Source organism: Oryzias latipes, chromosome 1 (genome assembly GCF_053564925.1).
Source record: "Oryzias latipes strain Hd-rR chromosome 1, Olatipes_Hd-rR_3.1".
NCBI classification, from domain to species: Eukaryota; Metazoa; Chordata; class Actinopteri; order Beloniformes; family Adrianichthyidae; genus Oryzias; species Oryzias latipes.
Genome location: NC_136237.1, coordinates 2,959,115 through 2,983,188, shown reverse-complemented (window position 1 = coordinate 2,983,188; position 24,074 = coordinate 2,959,115). Strand labels below are relative to the sequence as shown.

Below are 24,074 nucleotides of genomic sequence, written 5' to 3'. Positions count from 1 at the left end.
TACTGTGCTGTTGATTCATCATTCAATCGTCTTTTAAACCCATTTTTTCCCTTTCAGGGTCACAGGGCTGCTGGAGCCTATCCCACCCACTCGTGGGCGAAAGGCAGTCTGTCGCAGGGCCACAATCACACACCCACGCACTCTCACTCTCACACCTAGGGACAATTCAGATTAAACAATGAACCAATGAAGCATGTTTTTGGACGGTGGGAGAAAGCCGGAGTCCCCGGAGAAAACCCACGCATGCACAGGGAGAACATGCTAACTCCACACAGAAAGGCCCCCCCCTTGATGTTCCGGTTCAGGTCCCCCAGCCGGGACTTAAACCAGGGGAGAAAAAACACAGGGATGGTAAAACCATGATGGAACCGCTCCTCTGCGGCTGTGTTCCTGTCACAAAGTTTGGGCGCAGCTGTTGATCTGGATCTACAGAGGGGAAAGAGAAACTCCAGGTTCAAGCAGACACCAGAACACAACCAAAGCCTGGGCAACGACTCCTTTCAAATCCTCAACTAAATCAGCTTTTGCTCTAAGTTGGAACTTTTTTTTATAGAAAAACCTCTCTGGAAAGTCCAAATTTCTTTAGATAGTTACTCAAGTAAATGTAACTGAGTGAAAGTAACGCCATGTTTGATTCTTCCTTTGTTTTTTTCTCTGTTTTTTTTCTCTGATGGCGCCGCGGATGGTGGTGTGCTCTCTCGCACTTTTTGCGTTGCACTCTGCTCTCCCTCTGCGGTTCCATTTAATTTCTTTTTTATTATTTATCCTTTTTGTTGTCTTACCCCTTTACACTTTACACTTTTTTATACCTTGCTAGTTTGCACGAGAGCACAAGACACCAAAGCCAAATTCTTTGTACGTGCGCTGTACTTGGCCAATAAAGCTGATTCTGATTCTGAGTCCTACGATCTAAATGACTGCACTGGATAAAGAGATTGTAGTTTTGTAGTTCCTCATCATCATCAGCAGCAGCTGCTGATGATGATGAGGCTCTAGTACACATATCTTCTGAGCTCGATTTATTTCCCGTTTAATGCACAAACACTATCATGTTGCAACTTTGCATCTGGGTGTTTTGAAATACATTTTTAATATTCATAGATTTGGTGTCATTTCTTGAGGGACGGTCTTCACTACAGCGTCGACTGATCGATGCGTGTTTTGAACAAAATCCATTTTCTGCACCCAGACTGGTGTTTTTAAAAAAGACAGTTTGTGCAGAGATTGCCGTCACTGCAACAGCTTTCTAAAGTTTGTCAGAAATCTATTTCCTATCACGATTCTTGTAAAGTTCAAAATGTGAGGTGTTGAATTGAACAGATTTCGTTTTGTCTGCTTCACAGATCAGTTATTCATCTTTAAACTTTGTAAAATAGCGGTTCTGCCTGGAAAAAAAAAGTGTTTACTTCCATTTTTGTTTCGAAGCAGATGTAGCAATGTGGCTCTGATGTGTTTGTAAAATCAAATTGGATTTTTTTAAGAGAATAGAAATGAAGGCATGAAATTATTTCTTCAAAAATATTTACAATCAGAGCCCTGTCCGAGTGATCTGTGCTGGGTCACATGCAGCAACATCTGAAGCTGAAAGGCTGCTCTCTGTCTCCAACATGCTGTTTCAACCAGAGGCTTGACTGAAGACAGACTTGGTTTAGTCTGGTCACTGAGACCTTCACTGCTTCTCACCCAAATTTAAGAGATGGCTGTGAATACACTCCTCATTTTCATGCGGACACGCCTGTTGGTGTGGAGCTGACCGACTGTTGCTTGGCAGCGGATCAGTGGGATGTTGGCAACAAGATCAGTCCTCCAGAGTTCATCTGATAAAGCTCAACTAGCTTCCCCTTTCTCTGGATTTTAATTGAATGTATAGTTACAAACCTTTACTTCTGGAGAAATGTTTAAAGGTTTTTTTTTTTTTAAATATGATTTTACATCAGGAAGTAGGTGTCACAGAAACAGGCAGACGGCTGGATCCAGATGCAGCAGGTTTATTATCTCAGCTAAGAGTCCACAAAGCTAAATCATGGTTAGGCAGGCAGGAGTCAATACATAAGCCGCACCTGTCTATAAGCCGCATGTGCCCACATTGAAACATGTGTTGTAGAATGAGGATGTGTATGTGCTGAAACGGCGTGCCGCGTTTGTAAGAAAGAGGAGGGAGCATGCAGCGGAAGTGTGTTGAGGGTGCATGTTCATGTTTGATATATAGAGATTGAAGGGAAACTGTCATAAAAGAAGGTTTCCCCCAGAACAGGGGTGGTGGCTCTTGGCCAATTAGCATGCGGCTCTTTGCGTCTCATAACATTGTGGCAACCTGGGGGTTAGGCACCTAAGGCTCATGAGAAGTGGGGAATCTTGGGTGTAAAGTTCCTCACCATGAGTGAGGGGGCTGTGAGCAGAAGTGAAGTCCATGCTGGTTGGCTGTTTGGGGTGTGCGCAAATGCATGGGCGTTGATGCTGGAGAGGAGAGTATACTTTTTCTCCTCTGTTCATTTCTACCTCCCTGAGTTCGCAGTCGTGCTGTGTGTGGGCCAAGGACAGCTCTGCAATGCAGCCAATTAATTAGCAGCTCGTCTCTCGTGTCTCCGCTACAGTGACGAAGCAGCTGGGTCGCTACTATGTTTCTATATTGTGCTTCATTTAATAGTTTTTTCCCTCTTAAACCACACTCAAATCCATCAGAGGGTACTAAAAATAAATAATAAATAATAATAAAAGTAATTTGGCAGAGTGTGTGTTTTGATGCTGCTCCCGACACATAAGTGACCGCCAAAAATATGCCCGCGTTACGCCCAATGCCGGAAAAATAACTAAACATTTGATGTGCCTGCAGAATGTTACCCTCATAGTCAAAATGGCTTAATTCAGAAACTGGATTGTTTTTTGTAATTCAGTATTTGGTCATTTGCACCCGGAATTGCTTTTGTGTTTCAGGACTCTGTAATTTGTTCTGTGATTTCCTGTTGTGTTCCTTTGTACTGGGATTTGTTGTTGTTGTATCTTAAATGTAAAGGTGTCTTGCACCTCTCGGCCACCGTACGCATGTATCACAAATGACCAAAATTTCATACATGGAAAAATGTCCCAAATGTACGCTCTAAAAACAACTCTGGCTTTACTCTTACAAGTGACTTGCTTTCTTTATAATTTAATCTTCTTCACCTGAAATGTGTTTTATTCAGGCTGCTCATCTGATTTTGCTCTTTTTGTGCATCTAAATGGACATTGTCCCACAAGTTCCCACCAACAGAAGAACAGATATGATGATGGCATGCCATCTTCTCAAAAGGCATCCCCTCCAGAAAAGAATCAAAATACCTGCTGTAATATTCAGGAGTACATCTCCTTTAGAGTGGAGCAACACTGCAGTGGACTGCAATTAGTCAAAGAAACCCTTGGAAAATGCAATCGTCTTTATATCATTAACAGCATTGTGTGACAGGTTGCCATGGTAAAAAAAAGTGAGGCATCGAGGCAGTCAGGCACCGGGTGGGACATCAGACAGATGTGTAACAATGCGGGTAGACAACAGAGGCGTTAAATCCTTTTAGTTGTGCATTTTTCATGCATAACTTACCAGTTACATTTTGTTGCCATTTTGACACTCATTGTGTGGAGGCTTTCTGTCACCAGAAAGATGGGCAGCCAACTGTACCAAACGGGCACAGAGGCAGCTCTGGAGTGTGATGACATGCAGTAAAAGGGCGCCGTCAGCACTGAATGGAGATGGTTGTCAAGGGAACTGTCTTTTTGTTAGACTTCAACACAGGAATGGGGCTAAAGTTTGCAATTTTAACAGCAGCTTGATGCAGATGCGAGATCCTCCTGGACATGAAGCTTTGCATAATGAGAAGAGGAAAAGAAAGCCTTCCTCCAGGCAAAGACACAACACTTTGTCTGCTTTCACATCATACTTTATTTATTGAGAACTTCTTGGCTGTTGCTATTTTCTCTTACTTTCACGATTGAGACCCAACATGACCAAGGGCGAGTCAGTTAGGCTCTCCATCATCTCACAGAGAAACTGCACACATTTCTACACAGCTTTTTCCTCCACAAACTGAAGAGCCTGTCTGATCACATTTTAACATTTCATCGTCCTTCATCTGGGCAGGGGGCTTCATGTGTGACGGACAGCTACTCATCCATTCAGGGTTCAAAGTCTTGCGGTCTCAAAATGTTCCAAACCATGTTTTGTAATGGGTCTGTTGAGCTTTCAGCTTAAACTACAGGCCTGCAGAACCGTTGAGGAGCTCATTTGAGTGAAATAAAATCTCACCTCGACATAATTGCTGTGCCGCTGTATGGAAAGCCCAAAAGCAAATGGCCATCAGTCCTGAATGTTCTTAAAGCAAAACGAGGAGAGTGGCTACGACTCCACTGGTATCATTGAAGTTTCTGTTTTCAGTCACTGCCAACTCACATTTCATGCAGTTTGGTGAATGATTACTATCATCAATATGCTCATATACTATATAAATTACTTTAAGGTACAAAACTTGCAAACACAACAGTTGCAAGACAGCCTCAGAGGTAAACACTTAAATTAAAGAGTAGAAAACCATGACTAGATTTACGATACAAAGGTGATATTACAAGGTGTTGTGCTTCTAGATTTTCCATCCATCCATCTTCCTCCGCTTATCCAGGACCGGGTTGCGGGGGCAGCAGACTAAGCAGAGATGCCCAGAGTTCCCTCGCCCCAGCCACTTCCTCCAGCTCCTCTGGGGGGACCCCGAGGCGTTCCCAGGCCAGCCGAGAGATGTAGTCTCTCCAGCGTGTCCTGGGTCTTCCCCAGGGCCTCCGGCCCGTGGGACATGCCCGGAACACCTCCCCAGGGAGGCGTCCAGGAGGCATCCGCCACCTCAACTGGCTCCTTTCGATGGAAGTCGTCAATGAGGGTATGGTCCAGAAAACGAGACGAGAGATCCACGAACGTTCCTCTGGACCATACCCCTCCCAATCCACCAAGAACTGGACCCCACGACCCAGACGCCGAACGTCCAAGATCTTATCGACAGTGAAGGCGGGGGCCCCATTGATGGTACGGGCAGGTGGCGGGGAAGTGGCCGCCGGGCACAACGGGCTCTCGGAGACTGGTTTAATCTGAGACACATGGAACGTGGGATGGATCTGGAGAGCCGCCGGGAGACGGAGCCTGACACACGTCGGGTTAATGATCCGGTCAATAGTGTATGGTCCAATGAATCTGGGGGACAGTTTGCAGGACGAAGCCTGGAGAGGGATGTTGTGAGATGACAGCCACACCTTTTGGCCAGGTTGGTACTCGGGACTCACCCCCCTGTGGCGGTTGGCTATCTGGCGGTTGCTCTCCGTAGTGCGGATAAGAGCGGCCCTGGTCTGCAGCCAGATGTCCCGACAACGTTGAAGATGGAGCTGGACCGAGGGCACCGCCAGATCCAATTCCTGAGAAGGAGACAGTGGGGGTGAGTAACCCAGAGAGGCTTCAAAAGGGGACATGCCCGTGGCGGTAAAGGAGTGGGTGTTGTGGGCATATTCCGCCCGATAATTTCCGATACTTGGACCAGTCCGATTAATTTTGGGCCGCCAAGCACCTGAGAACGGCCTCCAGCTCTTGGTTGGCCCGCTCCGCTTGACTGTTAGCCTGAGGGTGGTAACAAGAAGTCAAACTGACCGTGGCCCCCAGGAATGCCTTCCAGACTTGGGACGTGAACTGGGGGCCACGATCAGAGACAATATCACTAGGGATACCGTGATGCCTGAAGACGTGATTGACGAGGGCGTCGGCGGTTTCAGAAGCAGTGGGTAGTTGAGGGAGTGGGATGAATTGAGCGGATTTGGAGAAGCGATCTATGACGGTTAGTATGACCGTATGGCCTTGAGACGGGGGGAGACCCGTAACAAAATCCACTGCTATGTGGGACCAGGGATGGCTTGGGGTAGGCAGAGGTAGCAGAAGACCAGAGGGAGGCCGGTTAGAGGTCTTGGAACGAGCACACGTGCTGCAGGCCGCAATGTACTCCTTGACATCCCGCGCTAAGGTGGGCCAGAAAAAACGGCGTTTAAGGAGACGAATGGTGCGATAAATACCTCCGTGGCAGGCGATACGGGAGGTATGCCCCCAGGTGAGGACTTCGGACCTGAGGGAGTCTGGTACATAAAGAGTGCCCGGAGGGTTGGTGACACCGGCGGGGATCTCACTCTGGGCCTGCTGAACCTTATTTTCGATTTCTTACGTGAGATTGCCTATAAAACATGACGTAGGCAGAATGGTAGAGTCAGTGTGGTTTTCGGTAATGGAGTACTTGGGAGACAGGGCATCCGGCTTGATATTACGACTGACTGTTCGGTATGTGATAGCAAAGTTGAAGCGGTCAAAAAATAAACACCATCTGGCCTGACGAGAGTTGAGCCTTTTAGCACTGCGTAGATAAGCCAAGTTCTTGTGGTCGGTCCAGACAATGAATTGTTGTTCCGCCCCCTCCAGCCAGTGGCGCTATTCTTCCAACGCGAGTTTGATTGCCAGTAACTCCCGATTGCCAACATCATAATTCTGTTCAGTAGGACTTAATTTGCGTGAGAAGAATGCACAGGGTTTGAGTTTTCCTGAACTGTCCTCGCGCTGGGACAATACAGCACCCACTCCAGAGTCCGAGGCATCGACTTCCACTATGAATTGTTTGGAAACATTGGTTGAATGAGGATTGGTGCGGACACAAACAGGGTCTTGAGCCGTTTGAATGCGGCATCAGCAGCGGAGTCCCAGATGAAGGGGCGATTGATGGAAGTGAGCCGCGTGAGGGGGGCTGCTACGCTACTGTAATCCAGAATAAAACGAAGATAGAAATTTGAGAACCCCAGGAACTGCTGGAGTTTCTTACGGGATTGGGGTGTCTCCCACTGAGCGACGGCCTCGATCTTAGCGGGGGGGGGGGGGGGGGGGGGGGTGTTAAACCATGAAGTAGCATAAAGCAACAAGTTTCTGGATGTTTATAATCATTACGGTCAGGTTTAGTAATGCAAATCTAGAAGAGGCGGGGCCTGTCCACACACACACTCAAATGTTACAAACATACCTGTTGGCTCCAAAAATGTTCACATGTCAACATGTACACAATACAAATACTGTTCACACACGCATACTTATGCCTTCATACTAACGGATGTGAAACATTTCACTCAGTCACGCAAACTATTAGTGCGAAGGTGAGCTAACACCTGTGCTCAAGTTAGCTGGAATCGTTAGCTGGAATGTGCGTGGACTTGGCTCTGGGCCAAAGAGGATGAAAGTGTTAAATCACCTGGATGGTCTAAAAGCAGATATAGCCTTACTGCAGGAGACCTATTTACCGAATTCGTTGGACCATGTCCTGTGCTGCTCACAATTTCCAGTCATGTATTCGGCTAGTTATAACTCAAAACAAAGAGGAGTTGCTGTTTTGATTAATGAAAACCTTAATTTTACTCATAAGGATACAGTTACTGACCCAGAAGGTAGATTTGTAATTATTAATATATCCATTCAGAATAAGGACTTTTGCATAGCCAGTATCTGTGGCCCGAATGTTGACGACTCTTCCTTCTTTCACTGATTCATCCCCTTCACTTTCGGAGACTATTAATTAATTAGTAACTCTCTCTTAAAATATATCCAATGTTCCAACATTCATCCAGTTATTATCAGTGATCATGCACCAGTTTCTATAAAACTGGTGACTCCGTTGGTGGGGGGGGGGCCGGGTCCGGTGCCTGGGTGGGGCGGGCTGGGGCGCTGCGTGGTCTTCTGGGCGTGGGGGGGGGATGGTGGTGGGGGAGGTTGAGTGGTGGTTCGGCTTGGCTTGGGGGGGGGGTCTCTTTGCCTGCGCTGGGGGGGTTGGCGGGGGGTCCTGCTTGGGGGGGAGGTCCAGCGTCATTGGGCGGGCTGCCTGTCTACACCTGGGGCTGAGATCAACCCTTCCCTGGCTCTGGGACGGGGCGGGGCAAACCCTCTTGGGGCCCCCGGTTGCTCTGGGTGTCATGCGCTGGGGCTGCGGGAGCTGGGGGGGTGTGGGGGTCTTGTCGGCCCCACCCTGTGGGGGTTCGACGGGTCGGGGTCTCCGCTGAGGCGATCGGCGGTTGCCCTGGCCGGTTGGCAGCCCGGTCCCGTCGAGGCCTGACCAGGGCTCTCCCAGGGCCGGCGCTTGGGGGTGGGTGGGGGCCTGGGCTTGCTCCGGGGGGGGGGGGGGGGGGGGGGGGGGGGGGGGGCGGCGCTTTCTGGCTCCTCTCTCTCCGTGGGGGGCGGGTGGTGCTGGGGCGCGTTACTGGGGGGGGGGGGGGGGGGGACTGGGGGACGGCTATTTGACCACCGGGGGACAGTCTACCAGCTGTCCCCAACTTACCCCCTTCCTCATATAACCTCATATTAGGGTAAGGGGGTGGGGGGTTTAGCCTGCGTTACGCCTTGCGGGTGGGGCTACTTGGCAGTGGTCCCGCTCCCATGGTTGCCGTACGGAATGGGCCCCCCCTCTCTCGGTTTTATTTGCACCTTAGACATGTAGGGCCCTTGGTAAGGGGGGTGCTTGGACATCACTGCCAGCAAGCAGCAGATGTCCTTTTAGCACCCTACCCGCCAATTTTAACTGCACCCCCTTTGTACACAAACCCTTCCCCCCTCAGAATATACATTCCAACATAAACACACACACATGCACACACACACCCTCACTAATACACACGCACACTGTCATTTCGCAAGAAAGGTGGGACCTTGGACATCTTTCCCCTACCCCATCCCTGGTGGGGCGTGCGGGGCCCTTGGCGGCGGCGGCCGTGTCCCCCGGGTGACGGTTTCCTGGGCCCGGCGGTGCTCTCTCCGCGCGGGGAGGGGGATCCCTGAGCTTTCTGGCAAGGCCAGGAGCCGGGGATCATATCACACCTGAGCTGGGGGTGTCTGTGTCCTTGTGGGGTGGGTTCTGGCTGGTCCTTGCTGCCGGGTGCTGGGCCTCGCTAATTTCCATCGGTGGCCGAGCCTGGTCGGGCCATGTCTACAACAACCCTTGTGGGCTCCCTTCTCCCTGGGTTGCCCCCCTCCTGGGTTGGGGGCGGCTGGCCCCTGTCTTGCACCTTTCTGGACCAACCGTGGGCCTGGTGGATGGCTGCCTGGAGCGCGGAGCGGGTCTCCCTTGGGGGTCCTGACTCAGACCTGGGGTTGGGGCGGGGGGATGCCCAGAAACCCCTGGGTGGTGATGGGGTGCTCGTCTGGGGCTGTGGGCACCCCTCTCGGGTGGGGCCCGGCGTTGGGCCCTCCTGGCACTGCGGGGGGGGGCTGCTCTCCTGGTTGGGCTAGGGCGGCACTCTCTTTCCCCCCATGCCTCCCTGCTCTCCTGCTCTGGGGGCCTTGTGGCGGTCCTGCTGGCCCTGGCCTGGGTGGCGGACGTGGTCACCTGGGGGGCGGTTGTTCTCTGCCTGCTGCCGCGTGGCGTTGGGGGCTTCTGGCTGCCGCGGCCGCGGGGGTCTTGGTGTTGGGGTGGCTGGTCGCTCCCCCTCCTTCTTTTCACATTCCATCATCCATTTTAGAAGAACATAAACACTCATTTGAGCACAGGTGTTAGCTCACCGTTGCACTAATAGTTTGCGTGATTGAATGAAATATCTCACACAAGTTGGTTTGAAGGCATAAGTATGCGTGTGTGAACAATATCTGTATTGTGTACATGGAGACATGTGTGCATTTTTGCAGTTAACATGTGTGTCTATAACATTTGAGTGTGTGTGAGGACAGGCCCCGCCCCTTTGAGATTTGTACTCTATCTGAACCTTACCGTAATGATAAACATCCAGTAGCATGTTGCTTTATGCTGCTTCATGGTTTTACCCCCCTCCTATTATCACCCTCTTACCCCCCCCCCCTTCTCTCTAACACCCCTCTCTCTTCTTCCCTTCTTTCCATTTCCGTCCGGTCCAACACAAAAGAATTTCAAAAACAAATAAAATGAATAAAGTTTGGCCTGGATTACAAAAGGGGTTTATTCAGACATACCTCTGGTTTGTCTGAAGATTAATAACCCCTATTGTTAAAGTAAAATATGTCCAACACAAGAGGCCGTCAGCTCTCATCTGTCTGCCCAGCTGTTGGACAGGACAAGTTAAAAAAAAAAAAAAGAGTGAAAAGCTTGACACAAGGGGAAGGCACAAACGACACCAGAAAGAAATTAATTTTCCAAAAGCCGTGCAGCTGAGAAAAAGGTTCAGCACAGGCCGCACGGTCCCAGAGGAAGTGTTAAGTTGAGGATTACTGGTTATGGTTGTAGGTGAAATTTTTGAAGATTTTGATTCCTTATAATGATTACTTATGATGGTTAATGTTATTGAGGTACAAATAAAGCAGAGAAAACGTAAATCAGCATAGAACATGAAAAATGATTAATGCGCTGTTTAAATGCAATTCATATGTCATATTCATATGGCACCGTATACGTGATGTAAAAAGTTAAACATCGGTGGATCATGCATGAAATGTCTGTTAGACATACGAGGAACGGTCGTGCAAAGCCCTAAATGTACGAATGCGCCTTGCAAACATCACACACATTTGCACAAGAATTACATTATAATTACTCATAAACTATATAAAATAGACATGAACTACGTAATTCTCAACCGACCAGAAATTTTGAACAGCTCCAAAGTGAATTCACTCGCACATCAACAAATGACGAACGCATGAAACACTTATGATTGACGTAAATCACACATGGATCACGAAAGAACGAAATTCCATACATGGAAAATACGCAAAATGTACATAGGGGCTGTGTGACATGACCTTAAGCCTGGGCTGATATCCCATTAACCCCTTGTTTTCACTCTTCCGCGCTAGCCAACAGTCCCTTAAAACACCAAGCTAACAGTAGCGGTGCAACAAAATGTCGAGCGATATCGGAGCAATTGAGCCGTAGAGTTTGAGCCAGATATAAGATTAGACAAGGAAAACAAAGACGTCCATGGATTAGTCTGCAAGTGGATCCATCAGAATGGAGCTGACCAGGGAGGGTGTGGCCTGCAGCACATCTGTGACATCACAAGAGTCCTTTTTCACACTGCATTTTCTCGTCTGCTCTTGACTCCCAACAATTTGACTAAAGAAATACTCAGAAATTAAATTGTGAGCTTCATTTTTTTTCCTATATGTCCTCCATCTTCAGAAAAATACCACAAGAAGATGTTAAAAACACCAAAAACACAATTTTCATCAGAGTGGGTCTTTGAATTCAGAAACCCAAACTAACACCAGCTCTTCTGTTCAACAGACTTCTTTATGAATGCGTGTTTATGTCCTTATTTTTAAAGTGTTTACATTACTCGACACCTGAGTACCCCCCCCCCCCCCCCCTCGGCCAACTGTCTTATCAGGCAAAGAAGCCAAAAGTTCTGGCAAGCCCATAGTTCCCTGCTGAGACTGAGTGTGCGCCCACTTACAGCCACTCCAAATCCATACAATGATCTGGATCATCATGTTTGCAGGAGATTTGAAACCGGTAGCCCTCTTCTGTTCCATCGTTCGTCGGTTGATGAACATTTAATTTGCCCACGTGTCCCTAAAACACAAAGGGCTTTACATTTTGTCTTTTCCAGGGGAAAGTAGAAGGTTCCTACTTTCCCCACTGTTCCTATCGACTGCAGGATGGTGATGCATCACAGTCAGAGAGAAGCAAAGATTGGTTGGAATCAATAATCATCTGTTTGTCAGGACAAAATTCCTGAATCCCTTCAGAGATCAGGGGAAAAAGCAGATTTGTGACTCTACACAATTCAATTCAATTCAATTTTATTTGTATAGCCCAAAATCACAACAACAGTCGTCTCGATGGGCTTCGAAGTAAAACATGAAATCAAAAGGATCACGAATACAAAGAGTTCAATAGAAAAATACTAAAATGAACTAACAAACTGACTAAGCTATACTGGCATCCCTGCCCTTAGACCCCCCTTCGCGGTAAGGAAAAACTCCCAAAAAAAACGGATTCCGGAAAAAACGAAGAAACCTCAGGGGTGCCCACATGAAGGAGGGATCCTCCCCCAGGACGGACAGGCGATTTACCAGAAATCTTAGAGAAGAATTAACTTATCTAAATCTACAACTACATATATAAAAGTCCAGCAGATGAGCTTCATCCAGCCGTGGTTGTGGGGACAGTCAAAGGCGCGAGTCGAGCCGGAGACAGGATCCACAGCCAGGTGTAGGAGCAGGAGCAGAGACGAGGTAAACGGTCAGGACACAATGTGGCGATGATGGGAAGGGAGGGCTCTCCCACATCCATGGATGAAACTGTTTTAGCAAGTGAACCACAAAGTAGCCTGCTTTTTCATAGGATGTGGAAATTTAAAGGATTCTTATGTCCCAGTTCTTCTACCTTTCCTATTCATTTTGCCTTCTTTGGTCCCCTTTTTATTCAACTGAGCATGTTTCTCAGGTTTGAATTGGGAAGACAAAAAATGCTCCTTGCTCAGTCAACAGAAGACAAGAGAAAAAAGCATCCAATCGAAGAATTACCTTTGGAAAAAATAAAAATGGACTCTCCAGTTTTGATCTCATATTTTAAAGGCAAAAACTGTGTCAGCCCAAAGCAGTTTTAATATTATTTAATTCTAAAATATTTCGGTAATTGTGGGTTTTAAAGAAATTACATGTGTGAGATGAGTAAAAGAATAAAAAAATAAAACCAACTACCGACACAATATATGACTTAATTTTATCATGCATTGTAAAAAACAGAAAAACAGACAGACAGCCCGTATCCAACTGTAAGGGCAGTTGTTACTAAGGTACAAATGCTACAAAGACAGAACATGTCTTTGTGTTTAGTGTCTAAACCTCACTGTAAACCGGCACTGTTTAAGTTATGGATAAAGTTATTTCAGCATCTGATTTGGACGGAGTGCCTGTGTTGGGCTTAAACTTTAATCCATATCCGTGACTAGAGAAGAATGCAAACTGTATTTAAGCCTATAAATCCCAGTTCTGTCAATCACTTTTCTCAGTACGTTCTAAACATCATGAAGCCACATGTTCCATGCAGCACAGAAGAGGCGTGTAGAAATTTCATCAAGCAGCTGCTGCAAAGCTACAGCCAGAACTGAACATCTCAAAGTTTGACCTGCAGACCATGATGATAGTGAATGCATAAGCATTGTCACTAGATATTTGCATTAAGATGATAGAATGAATAAACCTATCAGTGGATGTGGTAAACACAGGGTTTGTTTTACTTCACAGATTCTCAGGATAGTAATAGCTGTAGTGATAGACATGCCTCATCTAGTGTTTTCCACATGATGGTCTCACTGTGTTTACTGTATTTTACTTATTGGGGCCAAAACCAAAACATTCTAAAACCGTCTCACTGTTTCATCAATGTCAACTTTCTTTGGGTCTAAAAAGCTGATTTAGTCAGTAAGCCATTGAACACACGATATTGCTGACCGGACGAGCAGCTCCACCTGGCCAAAGCACCTTCAGGTTGGTGGTAGACGGTCAGGTGCTGCACGTGAACTCGTCTCAAAGTATCATCAGCAGACTTGGATCAATACTGAACTACTGTCAGAGGTTCTGACAGACCCAGGAGTGTCAGACCACCACCATGACCAGAACCTGAGGTCCTCTGACCTAAGACAAGGTTTAGCAAATGCCACACAGCTGCAGGCCATTTGCCAGATGTGGGAGGTACTACAGTTTCCAGACAAACCACTCGACTCCGCCGCTTTGACTGGAATGACAGACAACTGCTGCAGGTGACTCCTCTGAGACCAGGATATTGGTCCGGACTTCAGGAAGTGGGTGTGTCTCATATGGTACGGCGAGCAATGACTCCTGACCTGAACCACATTGAGTACGTCTGGGACCAGCCGAAGCAGAGACTGGATAATCGTACCCCACCTCCAAGGGACCTGGCAGAACCACATGTAGCACTTGTGGAAGAGTGGAACGCCTCACAACAACATCATGAGATCGGTGAGGAGCAGGAGTCGTGGCTGTCATTGGTGGAAACACCCACTATTGAGACGTTTGTTATTTGGGGTTATCTCTACATTTTTCGGGAAATAAATATCAAACTAAACTAAATGATGTTTCTACTACTCATTTATTGTTAGTAATATCAAAAGGAACATAAATGTATTTCATTGAAGCTCAGACCAAATAGAAAAATCACTCATGTAAATAACAGTCTCCTTAACTTAAGTTGCACCTGAGTGATTTTTTGAAGAGTTAAAACAGTAAAAAAAGGTCTCATGAGACAGCGCAGTCTCACATATGGTTAAATATTTATCCTGGTCTCACCAGTGTTTCTCTCACACACGATACACTCTCAGCTAATCACAAAAGGCTGACAAAGGCCTGGTGGCTCCTTTTCTGCTCTTCATGAGGATAAAAGCAAAATACTAAGATAAAAAAAACACTTGTTTTTAACAGGGCTGCACTATAAAGATACCTGACACTCTCTCTGGATATAAGCAACACTGCTCAAGTTCAAAACGGCTCTTTCACATCAAAGAGGAAACGCTGTATGTGTTTTTAAGGACAAAACCACGGATGATTTAAAATGAGGCAAGAGAGCAGAGGGTAAAGAAGACAGAGGCAGGCTACTGCTGCCCGTCCACTCGAAGGAAGAAAATTGATATGAAACAGTGACGCCTGAGAAAAACTCAGACAAAGATGGTGTTTCTGATTACAAAGAAAGATTGCCTCGCTGGAATCTTAGTTTAATCAGAACAGAACGGACAGAAACGTTCAACAAGATTGATCTCATTTTGCTCAAACTGAAACCGAGCTCTCCTTATTTGAATCCCGTTCAGGCTTGATTTGTTGCAACATTATTAAAATCCCAAAAGGAAACTATCCATGCTGGGAGACACGCTGTGCAGAAACCATCACATTCATCACCAGATTTTAGAGAGAAGTCCCCCGTCTTCAGCATTTAACATTTTCCTCATTTGCATAAAGCAGATATTATCAAGGTTTCTTTTAGACAAAAGCGTTGCAGTTCCCCTCCAGCTTTGGTCCAAACGCGTCATGCTTCCTGGAGGTGGAGGAACTCCCAGGGCTTGAGCTTTTTGAATAATTTATGATCTTTCCATGGTTTGTGTGGTTTTTAAGAGGTGACAGTGCTGACCTCCCGCTTACCTTCCACAAAGATAAAAATTTTCATGTTCAGGGTTTTTCTTCTTCTAGATAAGACTGCCTGTCAGGGCTATCAAGCTCTGCTTGGATTTTCAAATCAGAGATGTCCTTCTTCAAGGTTATGTTGGTCTGAAGCACCTTGTAAGGGTTAGACGTATACAGTGGCGAAGGCATTGAAGGCATTCACGGAACAGATATTGAGCCCATTTACTCAATAAAAAAAAAACAGACAACCATCTTCCATGCATCACGTCACCTGAATGAATGAACATGTCATGATATTCGAGGCTTTGAGACAGACCCAGATGCTGGAACCCGGAAGGAACACAGGAGAGTTATAAGGTAAGTAATTTGATTTATTTTGTTCTTGTAGGTGATCTCCCAGAGGTGATGTCTTCGGCTCGAGACTGCAGGTAGGACGCAGGAAGGCGAGGCGTGGCTGGAGGGCTTCTGCGGAGGCTGAGAGGGCATGAACAGCAGGTGAGGAGAGCGTGGATAGAACAGATGGTTCCGGAGGAAATCCCAGGTTGCACTAGTGATGATTGAGTCCTGGAAGCGAGGCGTAGACAAATTCCTAAACAGGATTAAATTTCTTGGCATAAACATGAGAGACTAGGCAAGCACCATGGAGGAGCAACGAACTGGCGACGAATACTGGCTGTGGATCTCCTTAAGAAGGCAGCAGGGCTAATGAGGTGAGTGGCAGCAGCTGGGAATCCTCCAGAGCAGAGCAGAGTGGCTGACGAGGTGAGTGGCAACAGGTGGGAATCCTCCAGAGCAGAGCAGAGAGGGGTGGGGCTGACAGAGGCACCATGACAGAACATGCTTAAAATTTTGTCTCTCTCCCTCAAACAACAGTCATGAACTCCCTAAACAGCTGCAGCTCTCACTCCAAGTCGTCAGTGGGATTAAAGAGGAAACAAAGATCTGCACTGATGGCGGTACATTAAGTAGGGCCATAGGGCCAGGGAACCCCCCCACCCCCACCCATGACATTGGCATGTTCTCTCCAAAGCCAGGAGAACAGTCTCCACAGGAAGTCAGGAATCAGGCTGGACATGGACCGTGTGTCTCAGAGACAAGATGGCGTCCGAAAAGGAGTCTCTGCAAGTGATTCAGAGTTCACCGACACAAGTCAGTCAAAATACGTAAAAGTGAAGTCACATCGTTGCAAACAGAACCATGAAACTCTACTAAAAAAACTTCAAGACTCCCCGTCTCACCACTATCAACCTCCCAGCATGCAGTGCAGAAAAAGAGAGACAGGAGCAAAGGAAAAGCAGTTTTTCCTTCAAATAATCAGCTCGTGTTTGCAACACTTCCGCTCATTTCATCTTTATCAGAGGAGCACAGGTACCTGTGATTGCATGCATTAGCAGAGTTCTTCTGTAGCTCTGTGTTTGTGCACGTGCACGTGTCCTTCCCTGAAATGGACTGCCTGCAGCTTGTTGGCCACCTGGTCTTCTGATTGCTCTAACCCAATAAATAGCTGAGACACTGACTGGCAGTGTCTCTACCAGACCATTAAGTCTGACAGAAAACCCCCTGACTCGTGTGTCTGTGTAGATGTCTCTTTCCATCCTAGCACTGCCATTACAGTAATAACACACTGATGACTCTGTCATTACTTTGCACTTTTTTGAACACAAGCTCAGCCTAAAGTTGCAATCGTAATTTTACTTTTTTTTCATGAGAGCCACTTCATTTAAGACCATTCATAATGGTCCGATATTAAAGGGTTTATCTATTTTATCAATTGCAGCCTTTGAGGCATACATGTAAGGCGTGTACAGCTCCATGTCTTTCTTAAATGTCAGGCTGTCTCCTTCAGTCCCAAAGTCAATTACCTCCAGAAAGGGCAGTTCTGCTTAACACTCAGATCAGATGGAAAAGTTTAACCAACATAGTAGTCAGTCGAACACTAAAACAATAAAACACTGCTTGCCTCTATTAGCAGAGAGACAGAAAACGTTTTTTATATTTTTTAGGAAAACAGGCGTATCCACGTGCTTTGATTTTAAACAAAAGAGAATTCAAGCATGAAACGGTGAGTCCAGGAGTGAAATGTCAGCTTCCTGCACTGATCTTTTTCATGGCACATTTTTTTAAGCTACGTTCACTTGGTCAGTTGCAATGTTAACCCTCCTGTTATGCTGCGGGTGAAATTGACCCGTTATAAAATTTAAACCTCTAGGAAAAATAGTTAAAAAGTATTTTTTTTTAGTATGAAACTTCTTCTGCTTGCCTTAATTAGTGTAATCGACATATAATATGAAAATGGTTCATCTCACATATTTGCAAACACCCCCTGCGTGTTTTTATCACATGGATACTGTTGTTTTTAGTTTTTAGAGATTTTAAAGTGCTTTATAAATAAAGATGTTATGTTATGGTATTATTTCATAATCGGCTACACTACAGGATATTGAGCACTGAAAGAGATTTTGTTTAGTTTGTTTTGTTTAGCACTTTGATTTGCTATTGTCATGCTTATCTACGACAGCAGTTTAGCTGATTTCTATTTCTACAACAGCAAGATCAATTAGCTCAATTCCAAATCCGTTAAACTACAGCGTCCCCTACAGGTAAAAGAGAAATGGTCACGTCAGAGCAACACTAGATCCTATCCATTATTTGTTTAATCGATTAATAATCAATGAATAATGAAAATGAACCTCTATCCCAACATAACTCCTGACATTATTCAGCAATTGGTTGACTTTTTTGCAGTTTTAATTTAGAAAAACCTGTTTGAAGTAAAAAATGCCATGTTGTAAGACTTCCTGTTGTGATCACTTGTTGAGGAGTCCTTGGGCAAAACACAGAACCCTAACTAGCCTGTGGGGGTGAAGACTAGCTTCCATTTCTATTTATTTCATTTTCAGAAGACAACATATTCGTTCAACTTCTAATTCGTTTGTTCCCTTTCGGGGTCACGGGGAAGCCGGAGCCTATCCCGGCCACTCATGGGCTAAAGGCGGGGGACATCCTGGACAGGTCCCCAGTCTGTCGCAGGGCCACAATCACACACCCATCCACACCTATGAACAATTTAGAGTAACCAATTAACCTGTGAAGCATGTTTTTTGGACGGTGGGAGGAAGCTGGAAAAAACCCACGCATGCGCGGGGAGAACATGCAAACTCCACACAGAATGGTGGTTCTGGTTCAGGTCCCCCAGCCGGGACTTGAACCAGGCAAGAGCGCCAACCACTGCATAACCGTGGAGTCACGGGGCTAGAGTAACCCTTGTGCTATCCTATGAGCCCATCCTTCCATTGAGGTGTTCTCCCTACCATGACAAAGGTGGATAAAGGTGGAAAGATTTCATGTAATCCATGGACACCAGTGAAGATCACAAATCATTGAAGAAAAAAGGTTCAGAGCACTGTCTAGTGGGTCTAGATGACCCAACTCCCAACGTTAAAGTGCCTAGGACAGCACAAGGGTTAAAAACAACATAAGACATCTTATGCAGGGAGCAGAATAAAGAATAATGTATTTCTCTGCCCCTGAAGAGCATAAAGGTACATCTACAATATGAACGCAAAAATAACTATCAAAATCATAGTTGAGAAAAACATAAGAAATGATTAAATAATTTATAAGTATCAGTAATTAAATAACAATGTCATTAGTTGTATTTTGTAGTAGTTCTTATTGTACACGCTTTTTTTCATGTGATTGATGATTTAGTTTCTTTAACTGTTTCGGATCGTTCCATATGTGAACCCCGTGAATTGCTGAGTGAACGTGTAAGCTAGTGGGTACAAAGTTATTTTCTAGATGCAGAAGCCTCTGTTGCCTGTCTTTTCTACAGTTCTGGTTCTAAAAGTACCGTTTTTTTCTTGCATTTGATATTTTTGTTCCCCTCAGTGGACAGATGCACATCGGTGACTTAGAAAAGTGACACTTTCTGGTCAAATATTTTAAAAATGTAGCTTATTGATAAACATGCTTGAGGTTGAATCTGTGTTTGACTATTATTAGCATCTCTTAAAGTCACAGAAGCTAAAGCCGAGCTTTCTGTTTCTGCTTCAGGCAAAGCTGACAGAAGAAGAAACGATGCAGATCCTGACCTTTGCGACGCAAAGCAAACCACCTCTTTGTTCTCATGAATGTTTAGAGTTGAAGAGAGAAAAAACAAAGAATTGAGCTAAATGCGTTCTTTCTTTATCATCAGAAAAATAGGAGCCTAAAGACATGCCCGAACTAATCAAACATACAGTGTGGGGACTGTTCATCCTGTTTAAATGCAAAAAATCTAAATCAAAGAATAATTTAATATTTTTTGTCTTTTTTTGCTTCTTTAAACAACATGATGTATTCACAACATGCAGCAGGAACAACACAGGGGGACCTGTTTTTCTTAAGGTAATGGCAGCATATGGATGAATAGAAAGTAAGGCAGTCGGAGATGATATTACCCATCTGTGTGTATGTGTGTGTGCGTGAAGAGAGAGACAGAAAACAGGGAAAATGAAATAAAATAGATTTGTTTCCATGACCAAAATGAGATAAGATGGAAAGCTTCTGGTTTCTGCAGCTGACAGACCGTGCTCCTCTTTGTCTGTCAGCTGCATTATGGCTGAAACCTGCACGCAATCTGAGGCAACCTGCAGCTTTTGACATGAACACGGGCTCATGAAAAACAAACAGCACTTTCACATACGTACAAGAGAATTAGTTATACAATTTTTACCTGAAAATAATAATAATAAAATAAAAAAACACGGCCGATTTGATTCGAGGTTGAGCATAAAATCACATCTAGGCTCTTTGACAGCAGTAATGAACGAGCCTCTTCTGCATTAGTGTCGCCATAGTTACCACAAATGTTACCTTTCACACTTCAGACATTCCTGAGGGGTGTTTCAATCTTTTAAGTCAGGGTTTAACTTTTATTGTGTTAAATGTACAGATATTTGTTATCAGAGTTGTGGTGATGTTGTCTAAGTCTTACATTAGTACCTGACAGGAGCATCCAACTTCAATCCATGTCTTTCGCTGGGTTTTTCTGGGTTGTGAAAAGCACAAACACTCACTGGGGTTGAAGTGCAAAAAACAGTAACAAAAGATCAAGATGTTCATTATACAGTGGGGCAAAAATGTATTTAGTCAGCCACCAATTGTGCACGTTTTCCCACAGAGAGGCCTGTAATTTTCATCATAGTTAAACCTCAACTATAAGAGACAAAATGACACAGAAAAAAAAACAGAAAATACCATTGTCTGATTTTTAAAGAAATTATTTGTAAATTATGGTGGAAATTAAGTATTTAGTCAATAACAAAAGCTCAACTCAATACTTTGTTATATACCCTTTATTTGCAATGACAGCAGTCAAACCTTTTCTGTAAGTCTTCACAAGGATTTCACAAACTGTTGCTGGTATTTTGGTCCATTACTCCATGCAGATCTCCTCTAGAGCAGTGATGTTTGGGGGTTGTCAATGGGCAACACAGACTTTCAACTCCATCCAGTGATTTTCTATGGGGTTGAGATCTGGAGACTGGCTAGGCCACTCTGGGACCTTGAAATGCTTCTTACGAATTCATTTCTTCGTGTTTGGATCGTTGTGACGCTGAAAGACCCAGCCACGTTTCATCTTCAATGCTGATGGAAGGAGGTTCACTCAAAATCTGATCCTACATGGCCCCATTCATTCTTTCCTTTACCTCACCGTCCTGGTCCCTTTTGCTGAAAAAAAGGTCCAAAGCATGATGCTTCCACCTCCATGCTTTACAGTAGGTCTGGTGTTCTCTGGATGCAACTCAGCCTTCCTTTTCCTCCAAACAGTAGAGTTCTAAGCAAAAAGTTCCACTTTGGTTTCATCTGACCACAGGACATTCTCCCAATCCTCTTCTGGATCCTCCAAATGCTCTCTAGCAGACTGTAGACGGGCCTGCACATGTACTGGCTCTAGCAGGGGGACACGTCTGGCCCTTCAGGGTTTAAGTCCCTGGTGGTGTAGTGTGTAACTGATGGTAGCCTTTGTCACTTTGGTCCCAGCTCTCTGCAGGTCATTCTCTAGGTCCCCCGTGGGGTTCTGGGGTCTTAGCTCACCGTTCTTGTGATCATTTTGACCCTACGGGGTGAGATCTAGTGGGGAGCCCCAGATGGAGGGAGATTATCAGTGGTCTTGTATGTCTTCTATTTCCTAATAATTGTTCCCACAGTTGATTTCTTCACACCAAGCTGCTTACCTTTTGTAGATTCAGTCTTCCAGCCTGGTGCAGGTCAACAGTTTGATTTCTGGTGTCCTAAGACAGATCTTTGGTCTTGGTCATAGAGGAGTTTGGAGTGTGACTGTTTGAGGTTGTGGACAGGTGTCTGTATATAGATATTCAGTCCAAACAGGTGCCATCGGTACAGGGAACAAGTGGAGGACAGAGGATCCACTTACAGAAGAAGTTTCAGGTCTCTGAGAGCCAGAAATCTTGTTTGTTTGTAGATGACTAAATGCGTATTTTCCACTCTAATTTACATATAAATTCTTTAAAAATCAGACAAAATGAATTTCTGGACTTTTTTTCTCATGCTCCAGGCAGCCACCCACACTACCCAGGGTTGGTCCAGAAGAGGGCGAGGCAGGGGCCAGCCACCCCTGCCCAGGAGGAAGACGCCCAAGAGTGGTGGGTCTCCACAAGGTGTGTCGTAACCATGGCCCGACCAGGCTCACCCACAGTTGGAGAAGGCGCAAGAGGGCAAGGACCAGAACCCTTGCAAATAGTTTGCGTGAGTGAAGGAAATGTTTCGCGTGAGTTAGTCTGAATGCATAAGTAGACCTGTGAGAACATTAGTTTTTTTTGCAGCAAACAGGTATGTTCGTAACATTCGAGTGTGTGCGTGGACAGGCCCCGCCCCTTTTAGATCTGTTATACATCTAAACCTGACAGTAACTAACCCTCCCCCCCTTCTTTAATCACTCTCCTACCCCCCCCCCTCTAACATCCCTCTCTCACAAACAGCGTAAGCAGTTCGACACCGCACGCCAGCATCTGCGCCAGCTTGGACTGAGGCATGTTATCCTATCCCCAGCTACACTGATGCTGACGTACAAAGACGTTGTGCACAAATTCACCAACGCAGAGGAGGCCCAGAGTTTCATATCCAAGATCCAAGTAGGCAAAGGAGTAAATTAAAGGACTACATGGAAATCTTGCTTAAATACAAAGTAAGACTTTAATTCACAGGATATGTTCATTTTTGTGTTATGCTTAATTTAATGACCCACTCTGAACAAAAGTGGAAAGGAAACAGCAGGTTACAGTAATAAATACAGTTTGGTCTTAAATATTAGAGTAAATTTGGGCCTGAAGTTTATTTTATTTTATAAAATACTTCACACAAAACGGCAAACGGAGCATCTGATTGCATTTCTAAAGGATGGAACTTGCTCCTAAAGCTAGCAGAGGAGAGTGGGGTTGTGGGTTTGATTTTACAAACAAATGCGTTTGTAATGGATTGCGGCCGGAAGCAGAATGTACCAGGGGGGTTGCCCAGTGAGCTGGGAAAAATGGGGAAGGGGTTTTGTGTGTTATGTTGTTCATCTCTTTGGAGATATTGTTCGTGTTTGTTTTACCTCTCAGACCCGTTTATAAATGTAGGAAATGTTATCTAACATTGTTTAAGTGACAGGTTATGAATAAGATAAAAGATCTTGGGTCTTAAATTGTTTTCCTCCAGGAGACTCATATCCTTGAAGGGGATACTGTCAAAACAAGCAGAAGATGGCAGGAGTCTTTATGTGCAGCATCTCATATCTCAAGAGCACATGGCGTCATCACACTAATTCATAAATCTGTTCCTTTTCAAGTTCTAAAGGTTATTAAAGATACTTCTGGCAGATTTCTGATTCTTAAGGATCCACTCTAAAAGAGACTATCAACCTGGTGGATGTCTGTGGGCCGGACAAAGATGATGACACATTTTTTACAAACTTTTTTTTAACCATTTCTTCACTCCCAGGAAATATTATCATAGGAGGAGACTGGAATTGTGTCTTTGATCCCTCTTTGGATAGATCATCTGGATCTGACCAAACTCACCAAAGAAGTAGGAACGATGTACAGAATTTCATGAAGGAATGAAAAATGGTAGATATCTGGCGCCACACAAGAGCCAAAGATATTGAGTATTCTTGTTATTCTAAAACTTATGGCTCATACTCTCGCATAGATTAGTTTTTTAATTTCAGCAGAGTTACTATCCAATATAAAACAATGTTTTTCTTGACAGGATAACAATCTCGGACCATGTATCATTTGTACTCGTATGTTAATCTTTGAATGGATCCACCCAGGTGGTGTCTTAGAAATAAAGATTTTGTTGAATTTGTAGGGAGTAAAATAGATGAATATTTTACCATAAACACTACTCAAACTTCAGCCAGTGTAAGATGGGAGGCATTTCAAGCTTTTTTAAGAGGGCATATCATTTCCTTTACTTCACCAAAATCAAGACAATTGCACAAAAAAAGAATACAATAAGATAAATGAGAACAACTGAGGAGAAAGTGTATAAAAATAAAGATCAGCAAGCTGAAAAAGATTTAGAAATTTTGAGAGCTGAGTATAATAAGGAATCAACAGATCGTGCAGCCTCAGATATCTTGAAGTTAAATCAAACTTTCTATGAACAAGGAGACAAACTTGGAAGGATTTTAGCCTGGCAAATTAAATAATTGGAGGCCCACAAAAACATAACTTCAATAATTAACAAAAATGTCACGACCACAGTGGACCCAAAGGAAATAAGTACTGAATTTAAAAACTTCTTCTGCAATCTTTATGACTCTTTTGACAATGTAAATCATGAAGCTCAAAATTCATTTCTTGACAGACTGCCTATACCGTTAATCCCAGAGGATTTCAAACTGAAGTTAGAGGATAATATAACTGCAGAGGAAAGGAAAAAGGCCACAGAAAATATG

At 44.9% G+C, this 24,074-nt stretch overlaps 1 long non-coding RNA gene across 1 annotated transcript in view; it reads left to right on the top strand.

Moving 5' to 3' along the window:
• Window positions 1-23,510, top strand: part of LOC110015961 (uncharacterized) — a 42,297-nt gene extending 18,787 nt beyond the window's left edge. The window contains exons 4-5 of the long non-coding RNA XR_013658505.1: window positions 21,687-21,877; window positions 22,111-23,510. This is a non-coding gene — a long non-coding RNA (uncharacterized LOC110015961). The remainder of the gene's footprint in view (window positions 1-21,686; window positions 21,878-22,110) is intronic.
• The last annotated feature ends 564 nt before the right edge of the window (window positions 23,511-24,074 follow it).